The 26689-nt window shown below is 36.2% G+C and overlaps 2 pseudogenes; both read left to right on the top strand.

Annotated features, from left to right (window-relative positions):
• The first annotated feature begins 16173 nt into the window (after positions 1 to 16173).
• LOC112037302 (uncharacterized) lies at positions 16174 to 17100 on the top strand (annotated as a pseudogene).
• Positions 17101 to 22576: 5476 nt separating this feature from the next.
• Positions 22577 to 23776, top strand: LOC112037281 (uncharacterized; annotated as a pseudogene).
• The last annotated feature ends 2913 nt before the right edge of the window (positions 23777 to 26689 follow it).

Below are 26689 nucleotides of genomic sequence, written 5' to 3' on the forward strand. Positions count from 1 at the left end.
GCGTGATCTTTCTACTCCCCCTGCATGCTTCACACGTGTGCCACCTTTGACGACTCGCCAGTCGCGAGATCCAGTTGCAAGGCTCTTCTTGAGTGCACACTCTTGAGCTTTTCTTTGCACTCTCTCACACACTATCCTTACATGATTTCCATCTAAATACAGGGTTTCTAAATGCTGAATTACAAGCAAATTTGGCATAGAATAAAGCCAACAAAATGATTAAATAAATTCAACCTTACAAAATTTAAAAGCTCAATGTTCAATTTAAAATAACCAAAACTATAAGGTTTTATTTGTAACAAATTAACAATCTTTAACTTTAGGTTTGAATTTGAAACTATACTGCTTAATTTAAAACCACTCCTAAGATATAGAGTTTAAAATGTAATTTTTCCATTTTTATATCTTTACAGTTTTCATTATATAAACAATTTTAAAGATAATGATATTAAAAGTTACAGTATCATTTTTCTCTTTCTTGAGCAAGGGGGTGGAGGAGGCAGGTTAAACCTTGAACTCCACTCGGGTAGGTGCCAATCGACCTACAAGCTAATGGGCATTATTACTTAAATATAATTGCTCAAAATTTTTCCAAAGAGAGAGAGTATCAATATTTGAGCAGAAATCATTTTATACTACAAAAAGTATCCTACCTTATACTTCATCAAATGCTAAATGAGATTCAATTAAAATCCCTAAAGATCAATAAAATTTATTTAAATTATAATTAGCACCTTCCTACCTAAATAAGGACAAAGTCGTGTTCAAAACTGGTATAAACGAATCTCCACCAAAACTAATAGGTGGTGACTCATAAAACTATTAACTTAATACTTATTTAAGCAAGTCACATTGCTTAATACTTAAAAGTAAACATCGATATTAAGGTATTGGGTTGGCGAATTTCAAATGCAATGGACCGCGCGCATGGTCCACCCGGTCCTTTGTCGGTCCCTACTCCTCACAGCCCACAGCCCACCCCACCTTAGCTTTTTAGTTATTAAAATTTGCAAACGTAAAAAATACTCCATGTGAGTACTATTACACTTTACACATATAGGAATTTCCGACAACATTTTCATTTCCGACCAAAAAAAAAACACTTCACATATGAGAGAAAGACACAATAATATATGACAGTCTAAAGAAAAAACCAAAGACACACCAGGTACATACTGGCACTGCGACAAGAAAAGAGTAGTGTGAGAAATTAATAGAATTGCGGGAGAGAAATGTCAAACGCAACCTGTGGGCGAGACCAAATCATGAAATTAATATATGCAAAATTGAGACACGTGTTGGTCAAGCTTTACTGCAAAATGAAAGGTAGTATGAGAGTCAAATTTTCCGAGTAGGTTGATCTTTCAAAATCACAGTGTCTGTCAATGGAATTGGATACCTTTCCTTTTTGTTCTCACTCTCTTTGCTTTCATCATCTCTGACGTCAATCACACAGAAATTATGGTTCATGGGTGCACCTCCCATCATTGGGTTATGGTGCTCTTGTAGTTTTGTGCGTGCTAGCTGTTCATATATATCTGCTCGTCAATTCTTCAACCTTGGCCACATTTGAAAACTTTGCGCCTGCCAAAACACTCACTTGTCTTGGCTCTTAATGCTAGGGAAAGCGAAAGCAATTAAAAATCGTTTAAATTATTGGAAGAAAGTTATCCTCACTACTACTGATTATTTTCTAGGATAAACCTTGTTTAAGATGATAGATGGCATGGAATATCTTTTATTATTATTTTAAATCATCAGTTAGTTAATGTAGGTATTTTTTTCAAGATATTATTTGTTACAAAACTTATTATCATGAACTTTATTCTGTCAAATATTTTATTAACAAAAAGATGATAAGGAAGTAGTACTAATACCTAGATGTTAGCTCAGGATCGAAAAGTGAAATTGATATCCCACATTTTATATAAATGGATACTAAACATCATTTTTTAATGAACCGGCTGAAGGCTATCTCCCCTGTTTAATGAACGTGATAATGGAATTTATACTCAAATGTTAACTTTTCTCCTAATTTTTGAACTCAGAAATATTTGGTATGCGTGTATATCAACCATTTGATGTGGACTTATGGCATATGGTTTTGTTTCTTGACAGTAAATATTTCTGTGGCTCAGCTCAGACCCTTGATCTTTGACTTTCAAGTAATAGTTTAATATTGAAAGCTCAAATTAGGGTGAAAATACTAAAGCTTGTTCAAACTCCAATTTTAAAATTACGACTGGATTTCTTTTACTCTAATTTAACAATGTGCGGAACAAGAGTAAATATGCGCAATAAACCAGTAACACTACTTTAAGCCATATTCACCCACAATGAACAATAAAATAAAAGTTTAAAGAGTAGGGAATAGAGATGCAAATACAAGATAACACAAAAACGTGTTATCGAAGAAGAAACTGAAAAACTCGGCGAAAAACCTCTCTGCATCCCTCCAAGTTGAAATCGATCTACTAGTGAATAAGTTGGAGTACACGAATGACAAAAGACCCTCTAAGCCTAGTCTACCCTATGTACTTGAGCCTTCAAAGTTCTTGCTACCAACGTGCTTCTTGGAGTTTTGTCTTCACTAACTCTCTGAATCCCATAATTCAGCCCGATTACATCCTCTACTTAATGGCTCCTTCCAATGATTCCCAAAGGCACCAAAACTTGACTCAACACTTAGACTAGGTGAGGTAAGTGTTTAGGCTAAGAACCTCTCAAGGATGTAGAGATTGAGAGGTAGGAGTAGAGGAAAACCAAGAGAAAATATGTAAATGATTGTGGGTATAACAATCTCTAACTCTCAAGTGTTTTTGCTAGGGTTTTCTCTCTGATAAGCATTCCTTACATTTCGTGGGTAATAAGGATATATATAGTATGGGTAAAAAATTTGGTAAAGCACTTTATCTTTTTGCCAAAAAGAGTGTTTTGCAGGTACCTCGCGAGATGGCCTTTCTCGCGAAGCACTCACGAATTTTATAGCCTAGCATGACTCTTCAGCTTCTAGTCATGTGCTTCACACATGGCCTTTTGCGGGTTACTCTTCTCGCAAGCTTCTTGTGAGCTAGTCGCGAACTGCATTGTTTCTTCTTTGAAGCTTAATTCTTCACCAATCTCTCACACTCATCTCTTACAAATAAACCCACATAAATATAGGGAAACGATTGAAGAAATTACAGTCAAATTTAGCACGGAATTAAAGGCAACAAAGGCTAGTTGAAAATCACAACTTTACAATCTCCCACTTTGACTATTCCGTGACAAAACCCCTAAACAAACTCTAGACTTAAACATGAGTTTAGAAACAGAGGCTAAACCCACTTACACCTAAATCTAAAAACTGTGAAGCACTTGAACCCTATACAACTGTATCCTGAAACACCTATACATAACAAATAAACTTCATTAAGCATGAGACAAGTAGAATACCAGGCATGTATAGAGAACAAGTAAAACACGATCAAGATAAATAAGAGATATGTGAACATACAGCATAACTTGATCATACAAGAATAGTCATAAGAAATGACCACAATGAACATTTAACGATTAAATAATCATCCGGAGCAATTAAGAGCAATGAAAAAATTAATTGCATGTCCAACAAACCACATGATGCATTAAAGAAACTAAAGCAAGAAGCAATAGATAACTAAAAGCATCAAGAAACGACTATAAAATCCAAGGTACACAAAGTACTAAAAAAAAAACTAAGTTTTAAACTAAAGTACTAAACACTTTAAATAAAGCACTATAAATAAAAACATAAAGCCACCAAAAATAAACCAATGAACCAATGGTTTTACTACTCTCCCTTAGGCTGTACTCCCCTTCAAGCTAATCTACTCCCCTCTATTTGACCAGAATGGCCAAAGATCCTAGTATGCATCAGATTTTGAGTCTAATTTCTCCAAGTCTTAGATTTGAGAAGATAGGGCGGTGATTTGCCCTTGAAGGTATGTAAACTACCTCGTGGAGTAGTCGATGTGTGCATTGAGCATAGCAGGCATTTGTTCTACCCTTCCTAGTATTAAATCAAGGTGGTTGGGTGCTCTCACTTGTGCTTGAGAAGATGGCTATGGAATATCCTCGGCACATGAGTGAACTGATCAATCCCACCTTCGGTGTTGCCACCTTCAGCTGCAGCTTCTTCTCTTGGAATTGGTGCCGTACAGGCTTCTAGACCAGGAATGTGAGCTTTACTCCTATTCATAGTGTGCTTACTAATTGACTCTTCCCTTGGCATGAGAAGTAGTCCACTTGGAATCTTCACCCATGCCTTCGAGTGACATGATGAGGCTTAGGAATGGTAGAGTCATCCTAGTCTTTCTTTTCTGAACACACTTAACGAAGAGGTGGTAGATGTGACCACATATATCAATCTCTTTGTGAGTGAAGAGATCATGGAGGAAAATGGTCCTTGGCCCTGACAAAGTTATCAAATTCTTCACTGGATAGAGGTTGAAGATCATGATATAGGCCAAAGCCTTCATCTCAGGCGTGAAGTCAATCATGTGCAAGGCCTTCTTCTTGAGTTGACATCCAAGAACTTACACAAGAGGCTCAAGTTTGTCTTTTCTCTCATCAAAATTGTAAGGTTGAATTTAATCAACCATGTGTTGTCTTTATTCCGTACCAAATTTGCTTATAATTCAACATGTAGAAACTTTGTATTTAGGTGGGAATAATGTAAGGGTTGTGTGTGAGAGACTGTGAAGAAACTTAAGATGTGTGCATTCAAAGAAGTCTCGCGACTGGCAAGTTGCCAAAGTGGCATATGTGTGAAGCATATAGGGAGCTGAAGGGTCACGACAGTTGGAGCACTACAAGACAAAAGTACAGTTTGGCCTAGAAGTTTTCTTGTGACATAAACTCGAGACTCATTCCAGTCGTGAGGCCAAGTTGCTAAAATGCCCTATTTTGATGAAAACTGACTTTCCACATTCCTCACATGCCCTACTATAAATACCCTTATTCCCACAAAATGTAAGGGTGGCTATTCAGAGAGAAAAACCCTAAGAGAGATTTCTACAACACACCCACCTCATTAGAGAGAGAGAGCCACTCATTCTTAGAGAGAAATCTTTGTAGTCTCTTCTCATTCCCTCTCTCATTGTTATACCCATTGGGAGGAGATTTGTACCCAAATATGACCTACAACCATTTAGAGTGTTAAGTGTTTTTGGAGCTTTAGGAAGCATTGGAAGATGCCAAGGATGTTGGACGCAATATGGAGCTTATTGTGGGATCTAGTAAGCTAGAGAAGACAAGGTTCGGCGTAACCCTGTTGGAGCATGAAGCTTGGAAGGCTTAGATGCATCGGGTAGATTAGGCTTGGAGGGTTTATTGCTATTCATGTATCCCAATTGATTTTCTAGTGGATCATTTACCACTTGGAGGGCGGTAGAGAGGTTTTTTGCCGAGTTCTTTGGTTTCCTCTTTGATAATACATCGCTATGTTATCTTTATGTTTGCATCTCTCTTCTCTTACTCTTTACCTTTTAATTACTGGTGTGTTTGTGATTAATTTTGATTTAGAGTGTTTTACCAATTTGGGTTCAGCTTATATTCATCTTTCCACAAATATATTGTTTGTGTATAAGCTTGTGTTGGTAATTTTGTAATTAGGGATCTAAACGTTCATATTGGTTTTTTATAAGCTATTTGAACTTTCAAAAATGTAGAGAGCTATCCGGAGTCATCGGATGGATCTCTAAAAGCTCTTGGATTGTCTCTTTAGAGACAGTGAATTCTTTCCCCTTGATGCAGCAACTGATTAGGTCATCTTCCACAAATGCATTTGTAAAGAATTCATTGATGATGAAGTCATACAAATCACCCGAGGGATTCAACAATTTCATCCATGTCCTCTCCTTGAACACTTTTGGAATGAATGTGTTCTCTAAGGATTCAATGTTCACACCCCTTTCCATGATGATCGTAGCATTCTTGTATTAATCGATGTAGGCATTGTTAGCATCTTGGTTTCTGAACAAATCGGGGGAGTGACAAGGACGCTTTGCTGATTTCTTTGTAGCTAACTTATGAGGAGACATCTACAAAAATGAACAAACACATAAACCATACACAAACATGGTAACAAACTTGATTAGATACACGTTAGTCCATAAACAAGAAAAAATTGAGAAAAATGTCCTAAAATAGAAATAGACAAGCATAACATAGACACTAAAACATGTTATAGGTTCTAAAAGGACTTAACTAGCATGACTGAATGTAAAACATGTCAAGTGTTAGAGTGTGTGCATCAAGGGTGCATCTAGTGTGCATGTGAGATGCATGAGGAATGCATGAACAAGCACTCATAGGGAAAAATGTGTAAAACACACAAATAATGATCAAAACATGATAAAAATCAGTAATCATGATCATCCCCAAAAATTGGTACTCATTGGAGTCCAAAAGAATGGAAAAAAAAAAAATACCATAAAGGCATTTTATCAAACACTTAGAGCACACACACTACACAAATATGTTAAACAATGCATGAACACGTGAAAAACTTGCCAAAATATATGTTAAAATTCCACAAAGGGCCAATAAAAACAAAAACAAAGACAATGGGACGTAGCCCAAGCAAGAGAAATGTAAAAAGATTTGACAAAAATTAAATTTTCCCAACCCCATTCAAAATAACCCCAACCTTAGAATTTGAAGAATCTAAGACTTAATCTAAAGATTCAAAAGATAAAAGTTGTTAAAACGTACCTTAGAGAATTCTTAGGGATGAAATCCAAGGAGTTTTGGTTGAGACTAGAGTGAGAAAGATGTTTTGGGTTGAGAAAGGCGCAAGGGAGGCAAAATAGAAGTTTTGAAAAAGCTACCATTGCGTGTCCCTTTAAAAATTGAAAATCTGCTCATTTCGCAAGATAGTTACTCGGAAAGTACTTACGAGTTACTTGTGGTATACGTCAAATGCATAGGGCAAGTTTCGCGGGAAGCTGTTTCTTGTGAAGTACTCATGAGGGAGTTACGAAACTCTCAGTGTAAAATTTTAGAAGAAATGAAAATTTACATCCCCCTTTTCACGACTAGGGTGTGAGATACCTTACTTGCAACATACTCGTGAAAATGCTTCTGGAGGATTTTTTTTAATAAAACAAATTCGGCTTTTTGGAAAAACTTTCAAAATTTCAAAACATAAGTGATACACATTTTTTTAAAAAAAAAACAAATAAAATACTTAAAAATCTTTTTGGATTTGATCATCAAGCAATTGAGTATACATATATCACATTTGAACACGTACAATCACACAAATGAAATAAGCATTCATTAAACATTAGACTTGTATGTTGTGTGTGTGAATCAAGTACAATCTAGTCCATATTCTAGTAGTTTTAGACCCCTTAAAACACAACCAGATTGGTTAGCCTAGATTAATTAGCCAAGTTATTACTTAGTCAAATTATGCAATTCTAGGTTAAAGCAATCAAATAATCATATCAAAATAATAAAGAAGCGGAATAATAAAAGACACAATGATATGATCACCCAGGAAACCACACGGTAAAAACCTGGGGAGGATTTGACCTAGCTATCCTCAAGGTAAACCTGAATCCATTATGCGAAAGAATCGAAGTTCATACAGAAGGACTACAGGCTCCCCGCTTGACTCCCTAATGCTACCCACCAGTAGAACTTACTGACACGACCACGTGCAAGCTCCGAATCCACGGACTCCTTCTTTCTTGGATTCTCCAATCAGCTACAAGCACCCACGCTTGATATTCTTTAAGCTTCAATGGTAGCAACCAAATTGATCATCAAGCTATTGATACTATCTCTAACTTGAAAACCCTAAGCTTTGTGTAAAGGAAAGCTCCTCTAGATCTCACAAGAGATTTACACAAAACAGTAATGTATGAGCAACAATACAACTGGAGCAACCCTCAAAAATGTGGCTAGGGTTTAGTTTATGTACCTAGGGTAAAAACATAAACCCTAAACGTTTAATGAAGTAGGGCTGAGTTGGAAATTCTGCAGAATAATCAATCTGTGCGATTTTCGATCGATCGAGTCTATTCTTCGATCGATCGAGCCAGGCCAAAAGTCCCAAGTACTTCTGCAGCCACTCAATTCCAACTTTACAATAATAAACCAACTTTGAGCAAGCCTAAACAAGACTAAATACATTGTCTTGATCATAGTTTGCCAACATTACAAATTAGAGTTCTAAATACATAAAATCCTAAGACCTTAAAACCTAACAAACTCCCCCTTTGGCAATCCGTGACAAAACCCTAATTAAAAGCTCAAAGTTTTACAAGTAAAAAGCCCTTTACAAAGAAATGCTCATAAACTTCAAATTCAGCCTAACTACTATCCATCGATTGCAAGTGTAGACAGTAGCTTAGTTAAATCAACCTGTATATTCCTGAAATACTCAACAAACACATAAACGCATGTGTGACAGAAAATAGTAAAACAACAGGTATAACATTCTTGTAAGATTCACACAACACAAAATAAAGACATATATGAATGAACAACTCATAAATATAAATCAATAAGCAGTGAATCACAAATCAACAAGTATAAAGAAAACAACATGTATATCAAACAATGTTACTCCCTCTAACATGAATATCCCAAAAAAAAAAATGATATACAAAGTGAAGCACCTAGATACAATCTAAAAACTCCACAAGCTCCTCTCAAACAGCAACAAAAAAATCTCTCCCCCTAACTACAAAAACTCTCTACAAGTCAAAACTCCACTCCCCCTTTTTGTGACGGAATGCCAAAGAGCAATCATGAGTCGCCATCAAAAGGAGGTGGTGAGGGTGAATGAAGACGCGCTAAATCGGCTCGGAGAGCACGAATCTCATCTAGTAAGTCCACCAAAATCTGACCATGAGCCGCCTGAATGGTCACGACAGTCTCCAGAGTACGACGAACATCAAAGTCAGTCGAAGGAGGTGGAGGAACATCAGCAGCAGTAGCATCATCACCAACTGGATCAGGAACATCCTCACCAGCAATACCTGTAAAAGAAGAAGGAGGAGGTGCGCTACTAAACGGCTCAGACCTAAGGTGTTTAGAACCAGCTCGAAGATGAGTGGCCCTCTGTCTAAGAAAAGACGCACCTATGGGAGCTTTCACATGAACGGGCTCAGAGGAAGGGAAGTTACTAAGATCAAGATAGAGCAAAATCCTATGAATGAAAATAGGATGAACCAGAGCATGTGAAGTAGATGAACTCCTATAAACATCGTTCAAAGAACGAAGAAAGAGATGGGGAAAACTAATAGGAGCATCAGTAACCAGAGCGTACAAAAATACACACCTCTCAAGAGGAATGGTGTGAACATGAGAAATGGGCCAGATGGAATGACACGCTATCCTAAAGAACAGATAGTGCAATCCGGAGAGCTCAGCAGAAGTGATCCTAGGATCAGAACCCCATTGGACAAAAGTCCCAGTGATGTAAGACAAAACGTCGCTTAACTCGGGAGATTCGTCGTATGGATAGACAAGATTCCTAACCAACGGTACCCCTAGAGCAGCAGCCACTACTTGAGGAGTAATGGTGTACTCTACGCCTCATATCCAACTCTTTACTAAAGTGTTGGAATTATAGATGCGGATAGAGATGTTCGAAAAGAACTCTCTAATCAAGGCAGAAGATGGAGGAGGATCAGAAACATCCAACAATGGTAACCAGCCTCGACGCTCAAAGTTAGCCCTAATGGCAGGATCAAGTTCATCTAACAGAACAGAACGCTCAGCCCAAATCTTTCTCTTAAGGTTAAGTTTCTCAAAAAGGTCTTGGTTTTTCTCACTCGGAAACCTCTCACAGTCAAAGAAAGGAGGGGATGGAGAGGAAGAAGGAATAGTCCTACGGGCTCTAGTCTTCCTAGGCATGATGCTAAGGAAAGGACAGAGACACAAAAGAACACAAGAAAACAAAACCAAAGACAGACTGCAAGTTAGCACAAAAAAAACAATAGAATGAAAATCTATATGATGCATGAACAAATGCAATGCCATGATGCATGTACTAATGCAATAAGCAATTAAGTTTAATTGAGATTAAATTAACAAAATTGGCTTGAGCAGGAAATTTCTAATCAAAAACCCCAAAAATTGAAAACCACTTGAAAATTTTTAAAACAAATTGATGAATTGAGCATTACAAAACATAGCATATAGGTTATAATGCTTAATTTCATCAATACAACAAGCCAATTTCATCAAATTCTACCCAATTTAACAAAAGCCCCAAATCAGATCAAGAACAAACCCTAGAATTTTCAAATTTTCAACAAACTCAAAATTGATCAAATTAACAAGCAAGAATCATGTTTATGATGTGTCCCCACAAAAACCCAATAATCAATTGCGCAAAATAGAGCTTGAATCAATTAGAAAATCCCAATATGCAAAGTCCGAAAATCTCCCTTAAATGCATGGATTTATGCATGAAAACATGAAAATAAAATCAAAAGGAAGGGCAAAAGAGTCTTACCGGTATGAGGAAAGAGTAACTTTGCAAAAACTTCGGAGGAAAACGGCAAAAATCTGAAATATTTGGCTTGCCTCGTCGGAGAGAGAAAGAAAAAGTTTGAAAAAGTTTGAATAGTGTTTAAAAAAGTCAGATCTGATCTTTTTAAAAAGCTTCTCCACGATTTTTGATCGATCGAAAATTACATTCGATCGATCGAATGAGCCAGTCATTTTGAAACAAAATAGAGCACTTTTTTGATTGATCTAAAAACAGACTGGATCGATCGAAATGGACAGAGACTCACTAAAATTTGAGAAAAAATCCAGTTTTGAAAAACACAAACCTAATTTTGAAAAAACAACTCCTCAAAGCATTAAACAATGAAAGCAAAATGCATGAGTATGAGATGGAATGCTTTTTCAAAAACCCAAATTTTTAATCCCAAATTATGTCAAAAACAAGTTTCAATCATTCTCCCATTGAATTTTCTCAAGCAACAAAAATGTTGTGCACAAATCTCAAGATATTTTCAAACTTGGTTGGTCAGACCAAAAACACACACACTAGCATGTACAGTGTTTAACAAAGAGTAACTTGTGTAGTGTGTGATACTAGTAAAAACTTGAGATACATGTGAGGTGATATGTGAATAGCAATCAAACACAAAGTCTACACAATTCATCACATAGAATTTAAAAGAGACTATCACCTAAAGAGTTACATCCTATAACTCCCACATCTCCTAGAACAAAAGCTTGCAATCATGTAAGTTTCTTGCATTTTTGCCTCTTATTTGTATGAAATGGCATTCAGCCTAATAGTACACACCGGTTTGAATTAAGTGAATTGGCATCAAGCCTAATAGTACACACCAGTTTTAATTTAATTTGAGGCTACACCTTATGTTCTTTTTGTGCATGTGCTACACTTTCTCGAGCACACAATCTTATGATATGCACTAAGGTGTTCATGATTGGCTAGTGAACAGTGGTGAGATGGTTATTTATGCCTTTCTCAAAAGAATCAAGTCCGACAGTCAAATAACATATGACTTCATGATTAAGACAGAGTGATTAAGAACCACACACATCTTTCCCACACAACATGCACTACAAAGTTTCAACTAGTCAAGTGCAATGAATAAGTTCATCAAAGTTAAACAAGGTACACAAGACATGACATGTGTAAAAAGATAGACCAACCTTGTTTTTCAAAAATCAAGAAAAATAGTGTCAAACATAATTTTTGCTTTCTCCTTTTTTTTTTTTTTTTTTTTTTTATTTAAGAGAAAACAAATAAATCCTAGAATGAAATGCATGAATGTAATGCAATGCAAATCCTAGAAACAAAACAAAAGAAACACAAAAACCAAAGAACAATGGTCACAGAGGAATGAGCAATGAAGCACAAGGACCATGTCAGAAAGACTCAATTAGGTCGAGTCTTTTGCATCCAAAACCTTTTAGATGCATCACGAGCATTGGAGTTCTTATTCACATTCGAGTGATTTCCAACTCCAGGATTGGAATAAAGGTTCAAAACCTTTACCAATTCACCAATAAGTGTCATAGGATCTTGTGCTTGAGACACAGACACTTTTGGTTTGTTTGCTCTCTTAGCAGCTTGAAGCTTGTAACAGTTAGGACGAATGTGTCCAGACTTACCACAAAAATGACACACCCAAGCAGGTTTACCATGCATCTTGTCCTTAGAAAGGGTAGGTTTAGTTTCTCTCAAATCAACCCTAATCTTCTTGAGAGGTGAAACTTCTACAGGTTTGACAACCTCACTCACAGGTGGTTTGACAGTTTCAGTTGCAACCTCACTCACAGAGAGTTCAGAAGAAGATGAAGGAACAAAATTCGTGGAATGTGGTGCAGAGTCAAAGATGCTTTCAACATAACCTAACCCAGATTTATTAGAAGGATACTTTTGAACATTCAGCATGTGATCAAGTTTAGAACTAGCAGATCTAGCAACAGATAAATCATATTCCAAAGTTTTAACTTTATCAAGCAAAATCATATTCTCAGATTTAACATTGTTCAAAAGATCATTAGCATCAAACAGTTTAACAAGCAAATTTTTCTTTTCAAGCTCAAGAGATTCAATTTTCTTCAGGCCAAGTTCTACATTCATAGCATTCCTTGCAGCAATTTTGCAAAGTTTATTGTAGGCCTCTTAAAGATCTGCATCCTCAGAGAGTTCCCCATCAAAAGGGTTCTCTTCAATAGATATGCTTTCATTGACTACAGCAGTAGCAGTGAAAGCAATGAAGTTTCCATCCTCATCACATCCGGACTCATCATCATAAACCTTATTATCGCTAAGGGTTACAGCCATAGCTTTACCCTTAGTCCTTAAGAATGTAGGACATTCAGATTTCACATGACCATACCCTTGACAACCAAAACATTGAGGACCCAAAGAATTATTTGAAGATTGACCAACTTTTTCTCTAGGTTTTTCAAGGTTATTTACCTTAGTGGGATCATTCTTCCTAAAATTTTTAGGTTCAACAGTGTATGTACCTCTTGCCTTTCTGTTGGTATTTCTAAGAAAATTTTTAAAATTTTTGGCAAGATAGGCAATCTCTGTAGTAGAGAGCTCATCATCAAATCCACCACCATCAACATCATCAACTGACTTAAGAGCCATTGATTTGGATTTGTTCACTTTGGGTAGGTCAGACTCATAGGACTGAAGAGATCCTACAAGCTCATCAACAAGGATGAAGTCCACATCCTTACTTTCAGTGATGATAGTTACTTTGGGTCTAAAGTCTTCAGTTAAAGATCTAAGTATTTTCCTAACAATTTTAGGTTGATCATAGACTTCACCCAAATTAAAAGCAGAATTTGCAATATCATTTAATTTAGCATAGAATTCATCAAAAGATTCATTATCAGACATTCTAATGCTTTTAAATCTAGAAGTCAATTGTTGCAATTTATTGATCTTAACTGCCTTTGTGCCTTCATGCACAGTTTGGAGGATTTTCCAAGCAATATGAGCAACCTCAACATTAGAGATCCTCTTAAATTCCTCCATAGAAACAGCGTTGAAGATGACATTCATAGCTTCGCTATTGAAGCGAGCTGCTTCTTTTTAGAAGTTTGCCACTCACTCACAGGAGTAGTGGGCTTCTCCCATCCATACTCAACGGAATTCCAAACTCTCTCATCAATGGATTTCAGGAATGCTTTCATCCTTACTTTCTAATAAGCATAGTTGTTCCCATCAAAGTGAGGAGGAACAAACAGAGAGTGTCCATGCTCCATGACAACAGGGGTCAAGAATCAGCTCAGAGATCAAGAAATCTCCAGCAAAAGAGCTACCTGCTCTGATACCATTTGATGAGTTTTAGATCCCTTAGAACAACCAGATTGGTTAGCCTAGATTAATTAGCCAAGTTGTTACTTAGTCAAATTATGCAATTCTAGGTTAAAGCAATCAAATAATCATATCAAAATAATAAAGCAGCAGAATAATAAAAAAAACAATGATATGATCACCTAGGAAACCACACAGTAAAAACCTGGGGAGGATTTGACCTAGCTATTCTCAAAGTAAACCTGAATCCACTATGCGAAAGAATCGAAGTTCATACAGAAGGACTACAAGCTCCCCGCTTGACTTCCTAATGCTACCCACCAGTAGAACTTACTGACAAGACTACGTGCAAGCTCTGAATCTACGGACTCCTTCTTTCCTGGATTCTTCAATCAGCTACAAGCACCCACGCTTGATATTCTTTAAATTTCAATGGTAGCAACCAAGTTGATCATCAAGATATTGATACTATCTCTAACTTGAAAATCCTAAGTTTTGTGTAAAGGAAAGCTTCTCTAAATCTCACAAGAGATTTACACAAAACAGCAATGTATGAGCAACAATACAACTGGAGCACTCTAAAAATGTGCCTAGGGTTTTACCTTATATACCTAGGGCAATAACATAAAACCCTAAACATTTAATGAGTTAGGACTAAGTTGGAAATTCTGCAGAAAACACAATCTGGTCAATTTTCGATCTATCGAATCTATTCTTCGATCGATCGAGCCAGACCGAAATGCCCCAATGCATCTGCAGTCTCTCGATTCCAACTTTACAATAATTAAACAACTTTGAGTACACTATAACAAGACTAAACATATTGTTTTGATCATGGTTTGCCAATATTACAAATTAGAGTTCTAAATACATAAATTCCTAAACCTTTAGAACCTAACATTAGTCATGCTAGGAATTGAGAATTTTCTAAAAGAAAAAGATAAAAACAAAAAATAAAAACAGAGGACATGGATATTGTACAGTATCAATGAATTTGGTGAACCATGTTGAATCTTACATGTACTAGCAAAAAATTTTCTTCTTCTCAAACAAGATAACAAAGAATTTGAAGATAATTAGTAGTTGCTCCCTGAAGTGAAGGGATGTCTATGTTAGTGACAAGTAGGTATTTCAGCATCAATTCCGGTGTTGGATGTAAAAAAAAAAAAAAAAAAAAAAACAGAAGTATAGGAATGAGAAGGTCTCGTGGGATGCAACTTTAATTTAAGCAAGTTGAAATCATAAACATGTAGTGGCTTTGTTGATGAAATTCCTTTGCATTTCAACAGAGGGATGCTTTTCCAAATTATTTGCTAGTGGCCAATTTCTAGGAGTTAGGCTGCACATAAAAGCCTTCTCAGCTTATAAGTGAAAGCATCACATTTCCTGCTTTTGATTTCTACCAAAAATGAACTGCAATCTCTTCATGGATGACTTTTACGTTGAGATTGGTTATTTATATTGGCGGGCTGAAAGTGGAACTAATGAACAAGAGAAGAAGCAAGAAGACTCACTGTTCTAACGGTCACAAGAGCAATGGTAACATTGATTCAAAGATGCTTAAAACGATGACGTTTCATTAAATGATAAACGGCATCGTTTTACTTAAGCGTCTGTTCAAGATCGCAGACGACATCATTTGACACAGCTCTTCATCTCTAAACAATTCTGGAATTGCTCTGTTCTTCATGACTTAAGCTCCAGATATTTTCCTTATCAGATTGTAGATATTTTGTTTATCATGTACAACTGTATTTTCTGTTAGAGTTTGTTAGATAGGAAGGTAGTTACGAGATATGTATTGTATAAATAGTGAGTGAGGGTTATGTATTCATTTCAGTGAGCTTGAATAAAATTCAGTTTCAATCTTCAGAGAATTCTTCATCTCTAGTTTTCTCTGTTTCCACCATTGATAAACCTTCAAGCTCTTCTTTTTCTTTCACAGGCAAGTAAGGATTACAATTCTAGCAAGGCATATGAACAGCTTGCCTAAGTAAAAACAAATAGTACTCTTATATATCTAAAGGGAAAACTGTAATTAAAAAAAAAAAAAAAAGTCTTCAGTTCATGCAGAGATCTAAGCCCTATTTCAAACTTGGCCAATTTTACTTTTAATATCAATTTTTGGGAGTGGGAGCGGAGTACAGAATTGAAAGTGGACAAATTTATGGACCTTAATGCCAGGCTTTAGAAGTTCTTATTGGTTGTTCCAAGAGTGTCATGTACTAAGAAGATTTGTGAATTTATGAAATGAGTTGCAATTTTGTTGAATGTGCAAAAATTTTTAGTAGCTAATTTGGTTTTATTGGTTGAAAGGTCAGAAGAGAGATAGAACAATGTTACAAAATTAATTATATAAAAAAAAATGTTATGAACTCATACACAAACTTGGGCTAGGAGTCTTGAAGTTGTGTTTTCAAGGATGGGACCTGGTCATTCTCATTACTTGCAAGCACTAGAGTTAAGTAGAGAGGTACGTGAATTTATAGATTGCTTCCTGCCTGCTTTGCCTGGCATACATGAATGTAAATTTCTGTATCTAAATTATGTTTTCACATGCTAAGACAATCATGCATAAAGAATGCTGAGACTTGGCAGCGCAAAACCACAATTGCATCTTGGAAACATAATTTTCCTTTTGACTGTGGTTAGCTTTTTCTTATGGTCTTCAGATTGCGAAACTTTTGAATTGCACTTCATGGAGTGGGGTTGGTCCTGGACTAATGCAGGGATAGCCTCAAATTTGCATCTGTGTCTACCTTCAGAAACTTATCTTACTTGCAGATAATCTATTGTTGTCACCTGATGCTTCTCAGTTGCATGAATTGCTTTTCAGTAATGCTGGTTTTTTCTGTGAGGTAGCATAGGTTGGTGGATGCTGCAGTTAGGAGCAATAGTTCTGATAGAATTGCTGTTGTTGCTCTTCCCGGTGGTATTGGTACTCTAGATAAGGTGTTTGAGATATTACAATTAGCATTAATTCAACTAGAATGGATAGGGTCAGAGCTTCCTGTTCCCTCCTCTTTTTTTGATAATCACCTGTTCCTTTACTTTAATGAACTATGACTCATTCTATTCAAAGCTATTAGACTTTCTTGATGATTGTGAGGAATGGGGTACATTTCCAAAAGGAGAGGTTGCATCACTATGGATGGTTTGCAACATAAACTCAATAGGCTTAGGCTTATTTAGCAGAATTTAATAATCTCCCTCTTAGTGACAAATGTAGAAGTGAAACTGAAATGCAAAGTATTTGTGGGGCAACAGTTTCTTTATACTTTTGCAGTTGACGATTGATTGACTGTTATGAGATTCTTTTTCTATCTATTTGATTTTATGTGCAATAAATGTAATGGCATGAAGAATTTTGCATGCCAAAAAGCATTCCAAGATTTGGAAATGGATGCTTTGATGTCTCTTTGGAGTAGTGAAAATTATTGTGAAATCCTGGTTCATGATCTGTGTAGATGTAATGGCATGAAGAATTTTACATGCCAAAAAGCATTCCAAGATTTGGAAATGGATGCAGGCACAGGACAGAGTGGCTGGTCTTTCCATATTCTCAAGGTCAATTTATTTTACTTCCTTTAATTTAAACATTCATATTAAATTAGTCAATGAATCCCTTAGCATGTGTTCAAGAGGAAAAGAATCCAAACATTAAGTGCTTCTTGATAGATCCTCTTGGTTCTGGTTTATTCAAAAAGGTTACAAGGAGGGCGATGCATACTAGAGAGGACGAAGAATGAACAATCCATTTGACACAATAACAAAAGGACTTGGAATAAATAAGTTATCACAAAATTTCAATACGGCAAAATTTGATGGGGCTTTCAGAGGCACAGACTTGGAAGCTGTTGAAATGTCTTGGTAAGTGCATGCCTTTGTTTTACTAAAGTGATATATCTTGTTGATAGGATGAGAAATGAAACCAATGGGAAAAAGATTACGCCAATTCTACCAGTTTGTTCTTTTGCTGATTCTACTGTATTGTGGATTTTTTCCTTTTCCCTTTTTTGTCCATCATTAATATTTTCCAGATCATGAAACATTAAAAAAAAAAAATCCATTCTTTCACCCATTTTCCTTTGCTGGAACACAAATACTTTCTGTGTGTTTTAATGCTATCCTTCTTGAACTTTTATCACGTTTCCTTTGAAGAATGGGCTCTTCCTTGGAAGTTCATTGGCCTTGAATTGTGTCCGAGCCACCAGACGTTCAGTGACACAATCCATTGGCCCTGGTCACTCTATTGTAACTATTATTTGTGACACTAAGATAAGTACATCTCTGTTAAGATAATGTCAATTTTTTGTTTCATTCTATCAGGAAACTAATATGTATTTGCATTAAGAGGTGTACAATATTGTATTCAAAGCTGTGTACAAGGATGATTGAAATCATTTTGTCAAGTGAAGTTGAATGAATTAATGTTAATATACCGGTTATTATGGTCTACGGCAATGTCAGGAGGAAATAAGTTTGCCAGAAAAATTTGAGTAGTTAGTTCATTTTACTGTGAATATGACTCTTAGAGCATCATTGTGGATGGCTATTAACAATGAATACTACTTATCTTGCTTGGCTTTTCCTTCTAATCTCTAACCTTAGAGCCATTATAAACAAGAAATCATTTTGAGAATCACTAAGTTCTGTCTTTTAATCTCTTAACTTCTAAGCCATTGTGAAATAGGAAGACTTGAAATCAACCTGTTGGCATGCCTAAAACATTTGGATATGCAACAATGTGAATATGTTATAACCACACACGTTATAATTCAAAAATAAAACTTGTTTTTGTGGCTTTTAATGTACATCCCTATCCTCCATCATCCAGTGACCTAGTGTCCACACCAACAAAACTCTTTGTCTGTGTGTGTGTGTGTTCATGCTATTGTTTGTTACTATCCTTTGTGATGGTGGGATGAGACATCTGTATATGTATTACAATGCCAAATATTTGTCTCAGCGTAGATTGATACCCAAGATAATTGGATTAGAGTTTTTGGGCATCAAATGAGTTAGTGTGACCAAGAGTCTTGACTTGGTTGTTTCTCTCCACTTCTACCAATGTTCAAGCAGCCCTATGCAGCTATATTTCTCCATCAAAGTTCCCTTAGAAGGTGCCTTCTAAATTTAAGAGGATAACAATGAATTGGAGTAGTAATACAAGATAAGGACTAGGTACATCTCTGTTTGTAAAGATAATGACATTTCTGTTTCATACTTTTCAGGACAACAATATTTTTCTAATTTAAAGGGAAGGTGTTAACTGCAATTCTACCGATTAGAAGATCAATTGTGGAGAAATAAGTTATTTAACGAATTTTCGACCCAAATTCACTTGAACGATTAAAATTTAAGACTATTTTGCAAAAAGAAAAAGGTTTGCCAAGTTAAATTGAGAAATCATATATATTCTGGAAAAAGAAAATTTTTAAACCAATTAAACAGTACAGAAGTCTTTTTTATCCCCAACAAACCACTATACATAGCCAGTTACTAAGACTGTGAACTACTTAGTTTGCATTCCTTTTATTCAAACAAAAGAACAATTATCAAACTCCTTTGCCAACGACAACCTATCCTCCAGTTCTTATAGCATCAATACATACTTTAAGGGTCTGCCATAATGATAACTTCCAAATGACAGGTTAAAACTGCCATACAAGCTTTGTCATTATTCAGTTACATCACAATCAAACTTTAAGAGGCCTTTCAGAGGCTTTGTTCATTGCTTGGATTTCATCACTAGAAGCATTCCTTTTCAATGATGCAGAAGCAAGCTCTTCAAAACTCTCAAGAAGCTTTAAATTCTACAAATTTCCCAAAAGCACTTCACCCGTTTGTGTGAACCTGCGTGATTGAGAAATACAATTAGCTGATCTCATTGAGAATTCTCCTTGATTACTTAAGATGCATACCAGTTTATTAGGCCTGTTTCTTAGTAGCAATGGGGATTTCATAATGTCATCAAATGGCTCTCCATCAAATTAGCTTTTTTAACTTTTCCAAATTCCATCCATGGCCATTTGTTTGAAAATCAAGTGAGTAAATTTTGTTTGTTGTCATGCCTAAATCATTTGGATATGCAATACTGTGAATCTATCTATAACATATGATTGGATGAAATCAAGTGAGTAAATAATTAGTGATGGAACGAACCTCTCAATACGTCTGAGTTGTTTGGTGACATCAACCATAGTTGGCCTTCTTTGTGGATCTTCCTCTGTACATGTCAAGCCAAGGTCCACCACAGCTTGTAATTGATGTTGTAAACTAGCACCTCCATCCCTATCTTCAGCCAAGATTGCAGGGTCCACAATCTCGTTTATGCAACTACCTTGAGCACGGTTATGTATGTATGCTACTAAAGTAGAATCTTTATCAATTGTAAATCAGGTTATATTAAGAGAATCCTCTCCAGTTAAAAGTTCTAGAAGAAACCGACCAAAATCATATACATCAGCTTTCTCAGTTACCTTGCCTGTTGCTTTAAACTCAGGGGCGCAAAAACCAAAATGTCGAAAGCCGTGAAAAGCTTCCACGTCAGCTTCACCTTCAGGAATTGATACAGAATAATTAAAGCTGGACAATTTGGGAACATCATGTTCATTTAATAAGATACTATGCATATGTATACCCATGTGGATGACAGGTCTTGGGAAGGCAGTATGGAGATAAGAAAGAGCACGAGCAATCTGCCTTGCAATCTTTAACCTTCTCTCCCACACCATCGGCTGATGTTGTCATTTAGTAACACAGGAGACATAAATTCGACCCGAAAGGAAACCATTGGTGGCAAATTCAAACACTATGGGCTTTAATACATTGCTGTGACCACTCATTTGTGCAGAAATCACTAAATCATTGATGGCTAACTCGGGAAAAGCGTAATCAAAACGCTTAATGAGAACAATTCGTCCTTCAAGAGAACCCTTGTACCAATAAATTCCCAGATGTTGAGCAGGATAATTGTTGGTTGCTTGGTGGAGTTGCTGAGGGGAGAAGGTACTGAAGGGAATAGGCTTGGCATTGCAAACAAAAGAATGCTTAATGAGAACAATTCGTCCTTCAGGAGAACCCTTGTACCAAATAGAGAACCCTATTACTAGCTTTTCAGAAGAAAAGTTGCTGGTTGCTTGGAAGAGCTTCTGAGTGGAAAAGGTACGGACGGGAATAGGCTTGGCATTGCAAGAGGCAATCAGCTTCTCAAGTAACACGCTTCCATTCTCATAAAACGCTCTCTCTCTTTCCTCTCTTTTCTCTCTTTCCTCCCTTGTTTTAATAAATAAATGATATGGCATGAACCAACTCCAGTGCATAATAGCTTGAATGTGGAACGTCCTTCCTTGCTCTCTTTTGTTTGTGCTCTAATACTAATACTACTACTCTGCTAGCGAGGGATGAAGGCTCAGCTGAATGACAATGAGGGCATTTTTATTGTGAATTCATTTTTAATGTGAAAATAACTACCTAATTTTCATAACATACATTAGAGTTATGAAAATTAGGTAGTTATAAACTTCAAAGGACCAAGCTCATGCACATGGAGTTCCAATCATCCTAATGTAAGATGTATGTAAGCTTAAATATCACTAAGCCTAATTTATGGTCAATCTACTAAACCCACTAAATGAACTACAACACGAGTTAGTAAAAATATGTGGAAATGGCCCATTGAAACAGTAATAAACCCTTTCGGGGACATAACAGTCTCCACTTTGACAGGAAACTCAAGCATAATTGCATTGCAAAAAACCATATATTAACAGATGATCTGATGTTTATGTGTAATATATTGCCAACTATAGCTCAGCGCATGCATGTAAGCAAGAAACATTGCTTTTGTGATGTTTCCCTCACACTGACAACTTAATCCTTAGCTAACTATATGTTGGGAAAAATTCTGTGTAAATGTGAATAAATTTTAGCAAGAACAGCGGAAAGAACAACCACACAATAACACAAAGATTTACGTGGAAACCCTTTCTCCTTGAAGGGAAAAACCATGTGATAAACTCTGAATAATTTCACTCTTAATAGAGATTACAATACTTAAAGATACAACTTGAGTAAAGAAAAACTCTCTTTTTCTTTTCACTTAAGATATAACTTGAGTAAATAAAAACTCTCTTTTTCTTTTCACTCACTGCTCTCTTTCTCACTGTGTATACAGTTCTCTCTTACTCTCTCTATTTTTCTCCTCTTTTTGCTTGCTCTCACTCACACACTTAGTCCTCACACTCTGGGACTTCACTTCTTTTTCTCCCCCGGGACTTCACTTCTTCAGCCCATCTTCACTGGCCGAATGGCCTCTCTATTTATTTCTTCATCTTTTCCTTCTTTTCCTTCTTTTCTTCCTTTCACACTCTTCACATCAAGTCACAATAAATGCAAGCCACTTACCTTGACTTTGCTTCAACCAAAATCTCTTTCTTCAGCTCTCCCTTAGCCGAATGACCCTTGCCTTTTACTTCTTTCTTTTCTTTCTTCCTTACAACGTGTCTCACAAGTTTAACATCACATATTCATTTATGTGACTTGACTTATGTACATCCCTTTATAAATGTTGCTGGACTTTTGTACCCAATTTCTTCTCTTTCGGACAAGCTACACCAGCAAACCCATTTCACTTTGCTGACTTCTTAGCACTTGTCCAACAAGCTCATTTAATGAGCTAAGATAAAGTGTGGGCTGGAAGAATGGAAACTCATTTAACAGTTCTATATTTATTCCCATCAAATAAACATAATAACGTCAGGAATGAAGATATCAAATCAGTAGACCACATGGAGTGGGGTTGGTCCTGGACTAATGCATGCTGCTACAAAAGGTGCTTTACTAGTGGGAAAATCAGCAGGTGGATTAAAGATAGGTAAAGAAGCTGGTGAAGGGACAGCCTCAAATTTTCATTTGTGTCTACCTTCAGAAACTTTTCTTACTTGTAGATAATCTATTGTTGTCACCTGATGCTTCTCAGTTGCATGAATTGCTTTTCAGTAGTGACGGTTTTTTCTGAGAGGTAGCATGGGTTGGTGGATGCTGCAGTTAGGAGCAGTAGTTCTGATAGAATTGCTGGTGTTGCTCTTCCTGGGGGTATTGGTACTCTAGATGAGGTGTTTGAAATATTAGCATTAATTCGACTAGAATTGACAGGGTCAGAGCTTCCTTTTCCCTTTCTTTTTATTTTTATTTTTTATAATCACCTGTTCCGTTACTCTAATGAACTATGACTGATTCTATTCAAAGCAATAAGACTTTCTTGATGATTGTGAGGAATGAGGTACATTTCCCAAAGGAGAGATTGCATCACTATGGATGGTTTGCTACATTAACTCAGAGGCTTTGGCTTATTTTGCAGAGTTTATTAGTCTCCCTCTTAGTGATAAATGTAGAAGTGAAACTGAACTGCAAAGTGTTCGTGGGGCAACAGTTTCTTTATATTTTTGCAGTTGACGATTGATTGACTGTTATGAGTTTCTTTTTCAATCTGTTTGATTTTATGTGCAATAGATGTAATGGCATGAAGAATTTTTCATGCCAAAAAGCATTCCAAGATTTGAAAATGAATGCTTTGATGTCTCTTTGGAGTGGTGAAAATTATTGTGAAATCCTGGTTCATGATCAGTGTAGATGTAATGGCATGAAGAATTTTGCAAGCCAAAAAGCACTCCAGGATTTGGAATGGATGCTTTGATGTCTCTTTGGAGTGGGAAAAATTATTGTGAAATCCTGGTTCATGATCTGTAGTTGTTCATATTTCACCTTGGAATCAGTTGACTGAATCTAATTACAAATGAAGAAATTGTCTTTTACTGTTAATTTTGTGATCCAGTAAAAATGAGTTCTCACTTATGGCTTTCTTTAATTAGTGAGCAGTCAGAAATTACCATGGTCTGGTACCTCATGCTGCTTTTTGATTGGTTATGTTTTGCAGGTACTTTGGAACCAGGAAATGGTTAATATTTTTTATTTTTAAATGAACCATGAATGATATGGTTATTGGACAAAATATAATGCGGCAAAAAGAATAACTGGTATACTAATCTTTAAGATTTTTGGTCCGAGGTCTTGGCTTCAAGATTCAGAGCACTACAATGGTGCCTGTGTGAACCACAGGCACTATTGTTGCTGCTGCTGCTGCTATTTCTATATCACCATTGTGGTGCTCTCTTACTTGTGAAAAGTTCCCTCAGTAGGTGCCTGCTGAATTTTTGAGGATAACAATGTATTGGTGCAGTAACACTTGAGCAGGATTAAGTAGTTCTCTGTTTGTTAAATATTAACTATTTGATTTCATTCTTTTTGGGACAACAATACTCTCATCCAAGGGAAACGAGTTAATTGCAATTATACCAGCTTGAAGATCAATTGTGGGGTAATAAGTTAATGGATTTTGACCCAAATTCAAATGAATTAAGACTATTTCATAAAGAGAAAAAGGTTCACCAACTACTTTTGAGTAATTATTTCATGGGAAATGTTAACGAGTGCCGTTGGGGTATTGGTTAAGAATCCATTTTAAAAAAGTTTTGATATCACTTTTATGGGAAATGAAAAAAGCTATTAAAAATATTAATTGTTTTTTTTTTTTTCATTTTCCATAAAAACTTTCTTTAATTGGATTGTTAACCAATGCTCTACGGCATTTGTTAATATGACCCTTATATCATTTTATTGTAAATAAGACTCGTACCCTTTTCTTTTTTTTGGCTGGACAAAAGAAAACTATATACAAACCAACAAAACAGTAGAATTCTATTGTCCTCAGCAGTACAAAAGTTTTTTTCCCCCCTACAAACCACTATGCATAGCCCAATTACTAAGACTATGACCTACTTGGTTTGCATTCCTATTATTCCAAACAAAAGAACAACTATCAAACTCCTTTGCCAATACCAATCTATCCTCCAGTTCTTATTGCATCAATATATGATCACTTTCTGCAATTTCATCTCTTCAGAAATCTAAATGCTCCAAAAGAAAAATAGCCTGAGCAACTACTGCTATTGGTGAAACCCACATAATTTTCTTGTCCCACCTAACTTTTATATTTCCTTCCCAATCACAGATTGAAACGGCAATGCAAGCTCTATCATCAATCAGTCATCACAATTAAGCTTCAAGAGGCCTGTCAGAGGCTTCCTTCACTTCTTGGCTTTCATCATTAAAAAAATTTCTCTTGAATGATGCAGAAGCATGCTCTTCTAAACTCTTATGAAAATTTAAATTCTGCAAATTTCCGCCAAGATCTTCACCCGTCTGTGTGAACCTGTGTGATTGAGAAATACCATTAGCTAATCTCAGAGAATTCTCCTTCATTACTTAAGATGCATACCAGTTTATTAGGACTGCTTCTTAGTAGCAATGGGGATTTCATAATGGCATTAAATGGCTTTTCATCAAATAAGCTTTTTAACTTGTCTATACTCCATTCATGGCCATTTTTTTTGAAAATCAAATAAATTTTTATTGTTGTCGTGCCTAAAACATTTGGGTATGCAATAATGTGAATCTGTTTATCTATAACAGACGATTGGATTTGGATGAACACAAGTTAATAATGTGAATCTCTTTTTTTTTTTTTTTTTTTTCCCTTCTGCTACACACGTTTTAGGGGACAAAATTATTGTTCACGCACTAGTTACACACTGTTCATGCACCGTTTACTCCCTGTTCACGGAAACCACAACCACTTTATTTAGAAAAAAAATATTAAAAATAGGTCCCACAGCACTATTCACCCATTTAAAAATTATTTTGCTACAATATTTTTAGTTTTTAGTTTTCAGCAAAATAAGCTGTATCTAAACGGACCCTTAATCCGCTTGAGTTGTTTGGTGACATCTACCATAGTTGGTCTTCTTTGTGGATCTTCCTCTGTGCTTGTCAAGGCAAGATCCAAGAAGCATGAAATTGCCGCTGTAAACTAGCACCTCCTTCCCCATCTACCAAGATTGTAGGATCCACAATCTCGTTTATGCAACTACCTTGAGTGCGGTCACGCATTTATGTTTTTAAGGAAGAACCTTCATCAATTGTCAATCTGGTTATATCATGAGAATCCTCTCCAATTAAAAGTTCTAGAAGAAGCTCACCAAATTTATATACATCAGTTTTTTCTGTTACCTTGCCTGATGCTTTCAACTCAGGGGTGCTGTAGAACTTTTAAATCCGTATGCCCTCATAACCTTCCACTTCAGTTTCACCCTCAGGGATTGATACAGAATAATAATAATAATAAATAAAAAATAAAATAAAAAATAAAAAATTTGAACAATTTGGGAACATCATGTTCATCTAATAAGATATGGTGCATATCTATAGTCATGTGGATGACAAGTCTATCGAAGGCAGTATGGAGATAGGAAAGTGCATGAGCAATTTGCCTTGCAATCTTTAACCCTCACTCCCACACCATCGGCTGATGTTGTAGTTTAGTAACACGTTTGACATAAATTCGATATGCAAGGATGCCAATGGCAGCAAATTCGTACACTAAGATAGGACATGGAGTCTCGAGACAACACCCAATGGGCTTTAATACATTACTGTGATCACACATCTTTGCAGAGATCACTATATCATTGACCGCACAGTTTGTCCAAACTTCAGTTAATCGCATAACAAGAACAGATCGTCCTTCAATAGAACCCTTGTACTAATACATTCCCAGATGTTCAGAATAATTGTTGGTTGCTTGGCGGAGTTGTTGAGATAAGAAGGTACGAATGGGAATAGGCTTACTGTTGCACGAAGCAATCATCTTCTCAAGTAAATTTCTTCCATTCTCAACAAAATTTCTCTCTCTTTGCTTTCTTTTAAAGAAATGATCTTTCAACCAACTCCTCATAGTCTGAATGTGGAACCTTGCTC

The sequence above is a fragment of the Quercus suber genome, unplaced genomic scaffold (assembly GCF_002906115.3).
Source record: "Quercus suber isolate HL8 unplaced genomic scaffold, Cork oak 2.0 scaffold_789, whole genome shotgun sequence".
Taxonomy (NCBI): domain Eukaryota; kingdom Viridiplantae; phylum Streptophyta; class Magnoliopsida; order Fagales; family Fagaceae; genus Quercus; species Quercus suber.